The sequence below is a fragment of the Bos grunniens genome, chromosome 16 (genome assembly GCF_055505025.1).
Source record: "Bos grunniens cultivar Pamir isolate PY7600 chromosome 16, Bosgru_T2T1.0, whole genome shotgun sequence".
NCBI lineage: Eukaryota > Metazoa > Chordata > Mammalia > Artiodactyla > Bovidae > Bos > Bos grunniens.
Window position 1 is genome coordinate 77,900,851 of NC_141180.1, and position 3,747 is coordinate 77,904,597.

A 3,747-nucleotide genomic window follows, 5' to 3' on the forward strand; every position below is an offset into this window, starting at 1 on the left:
ATAACTGCTGGGACAAGGACACGAGAGGGCAACCGTGGAAAACTCTCAGCCCTCTAGAAGTAAAGTAGTATATGAGCAAATTCATGTGACCCACCTCCATCCCTTTAGTATCAGCACCAGCCCCTTCCCTTTGGCTCCAGCCCTGCCTGTGCCCCGCCTCCCCACAAACGGAAGGACCTGACACCTGGGGCTGGGCCTTGGAAGAGGGGCTGTAAGACCAGGGCTCTAGGGAGGCAGGAAGAAAGGAGAAGAACCTGTTGAACTAGGAGGAAGCATTCTAGTCATTCTCTCCCCAGACTGAAAAGGAAAGCGAGTGAGAGAGCAAGTGAGGTGAACTGGGGAGGGGATGAGGAGGGGCTGCGAAAGTTTGGACGTTCTCCCCTTCTGAGTCAGAAGCCGGTGGGTGCTGCGTTGTCTCCTTGCTTCCAGCAGGATCTGAAGAAGGCAAACTGTGGACTGCTCCCATCTTGCAAGGCTGTGTGTATAACGAGGGGCAAGGTTCGGTGCCCAGAGGAGGATGGAATTTGATGGGCAACAGACAGATTGACTTGGGGCCTCTGCATAGCCATGCCATCCCAGATGCAAGATGGGAGAGGCTGGCCTGGCCTGCACCAATGCATTCTTCTGTGAAACGTAAATTTGCAAGGCATTGTGTTGGCCAGTGCCTAGGTTCCCTCATCCACACACAATAAAATGCATCACGTTTTCAAGTTAACCAACAATGAAAATTGGTGAGTATCTTTTCCTTTTTCTTCTTTCTACAATGCAATCAGATAGGCTATTCCTGTCATTTATAACATAAATGTGTCACAGAAGGTGAATTCATCGGAGAAGGGAGAGGGACTGGGGAAAATGTGAAAGGGACCTCTTAATCTGTCTCAAGATTTCAGTTCAGTTCAGTCCAGTGTTGCTCAGTCGTGTCTGGTTCTTTTAATTCAGTACTAACAGTGCAATGGATTAATCTGACTCCCTCTTTTGATGCACAGTGAAGAGGAAAAGTAAAAGAAGGATTGGAACAAGACTCCAGGACAGAGTTTTAAATAAAGTGATGCTTAATAAATACACAATAAATTGATTGGTCAAGGAGAAACAGTTAATGACAGACACCCAATTCAGGACAACAGTTCAACAAGAGTCCTGGGTGAGGAAATGCCCCCTTCAGGCCTTGGGTTAACCTGCCCATCACCTCCTGACCTCTGACAACAACACCTGTCTTTCTCACCAGTCCAGCATTTCTCAGTAATACAAAAATGCCCATAGTGACAATTTCATTTGTATCTAAAACATAGAAGATGAGGAAGTTGAGATTTTTAATTTTATTTTACAGATGAGGAAGCTGAAGCTGAAACAGATTAAGTGACCAGTCCACCGTCCCAAAGGGATGCTTCCAGGACCAGAACCCAGGTGTCCTGACTCCCAGGCCAGGCTGACTTCTTGGCTCTAACTGCGTCTCCTGAGACTTTGCTTTGGGTTCAGCTGCCATTTGGATTCAGCCACGCGGGACGCTTCTCCCCAGACTGACCTTGTGCTGCTCCTGACCTCTCTGCTAGACTTGTTAAGAGTATGCCTGCCACAGTGCTTTTAGAGCTAGGTCCCAGAGATAAGCACACTCATTTTTGCTCAGGAAAATCCCCAAAGCCACCACCCTATTGAAACCAAGCAAGACCCTGTGGGGTTCCCAGGCACAGAAACTTTTTTGTGTTCCCCATTTCTTATGCGTAAGGAATGGGCTCCAGGACCTTCCCTGAGTTCCACAGGGCAGATTCAACAGGTGCTAATCAGGAAAGGGAGGAGAGGCAAGACAGGGAAGAACAGGTCAAGAAACAATAGCACAGCCTTGGGGCAAGGCCTCTTTCTGCCTCAAGGGGTACACATCTCTGTGTAGAATTAAACCCCCAACAGAAGGAAGATGAACTATTTGATGAAGCATTCTTCATTCCAGAGAGAAGGTCATAGTTCTATAACCTTCAGAACCACAAAAGTTCCTCAAGAGACAACCTGAGACCAGATTAAAAGAATGCAGGCCCTGCACACACCCTGATCCTTATCAACTATCCTGCTCCAGAACCACTGCTATAAAACTCCTCACCAAATCCATCCCCAGGTTGGAGCACAGCTTTTTTGATGGCGGGAGCCCACTATGTCCCCCTTAGCCTGGCAAAGCAATGAAGCTATTCTTTTCTACTTCACCCAAAACTCTGTCTCCAAGATTCAATTAGGCACCAGGGCAGAGAAGTCGAGTTTTCGGCATCGTTATGACCTCCTAACTGGACTCGCTGTCAGAGACACTTTGTGATGTTCCTATCTGGCTCAGTAATCCTGGGAAAATCACTTCACCTCTTTCAACTCCAGCATCTTTACCTGTAAAATATGGATGATAATACAATCCATTCAATGTTGTTGACAAGATTAAATGAGATAGCTGTTTTGAAGGGCCTACTAGGTGCTCAGCAAGGGTGATCTGCCCATCCTTCCTCCTCCCTCTTGCTTTTTCTTCTTTGCTATGGTTCATCTTGCATGTCACTCCCAGACTGATTTTTCTGAAACTGCACTCACTTCAGGCTATTCCCTGGATCACAAGTCTCAACTGACTTCCCACTGCCAAGTCCAGTCGCCTCTCCATGTACCAAGCAGGACCCTGGGCCACCAGCCACCCACTCCACTCTTCTCCCATGCTTCATCTCCCACTGCTCAGGAACACACTCAGTCTGGTTGCACAGTTCCCACTGACACTGACTAGTTCCTCTTTTCCTTTGCTTCTGCTAGCTCAACCCCCTGGAATGCCCCTCCCTGCCTCTCTAGCCCTGGAGGCATCCCTCCCTGCTATGTGAATCTCTCCCTTCTCTAATTTCCAACTTCGTTTCCTGTCTGTCTGTGTTGCTTCGGCACCAATCATAGAGTTACATCAGTCTTCAGGTTGTTTCCCCTGCCTATATCTTTCCTTATCAACTTTACTGTCCCTCCAGGGCAGTCCAAGGTCTTTACCACTTTGAGTTCCTACCAAGCGGGTAGAGTTAAGTGGGTATACCAAATGAATCCACATCTCCAGTCCTGGGTCCAAATTCCAGGCAGAGTATTTCCTTGCTGTCTCTTTTTCTCAGCTGTAAAATGAATAATTTGACTTCTTTGGTAGAGCATTGCTTTTTTCAAATGTGCTTTGCCATCAAATAAATATTCACTGCATACCTGCTATGTGTGACCTGTGCTTTTTGACATATTGAGCTTATCTAATACTCATCATCTCAATGTAGTAACCTCAGCTCTGGAACCCCAAATTCTAGCATGAAGTTCATGGAGATGAAATTAAAAGACTGCATCTGAAGTTGCATCATGCCTGACAAGTAGTAGATGCTCAGTACATCTTTTCTGAACCTGACTATTAGGTCCTCAATTAATTGGACACAGTTAACTCCCTCATGAAGTACTAAAACAAGCAGATTCCCTGTCCTCATGAAGCATCCCAGCAAAGGGTGAAATACACATGAAACAAATAATGACAGTTATCAAACAGAGTATGTTGAGAACATATAATGGGACCTAGGGGCTTCCCTGGTGGCTCAGATGCCAAACTATCTGCCTGCAGTGCAAAAGACCTGGGTTCAATCAATGAGTCGGGAAGATCCCCTGGAGAAGGAAATGGCAACCAACTCCAGTATTCTTGCCTGGAGAATTCCATGAACAGAGGAGCCTGACAGGCTACAGTCAATGGGGTCACAAAGAGTCATACATGACTGAGTGAATAACACT

General features: G+C 46.6%; 1 long non-coding RNA gene across 1 annotated transcript; it reads left to right on the forward strand.

The window, feature by feature from the left end:
• Positions 1–294: 294 nt before the first annotated feature.
• LOC147357064 (uncharacterized) lies at positions 295–3,190 on the forward strand. The gene is made up of 2 exons (XR_015142848.1): positions 295–731; positions 1,328–3,190. It is a non-coding gene; the product is annotated as an uncharacterized LOC147357064 (long non-coding RNA).
• The last annotated feature ends 557 nt before the right edge of the window (positions 3,191–3,747 follow it).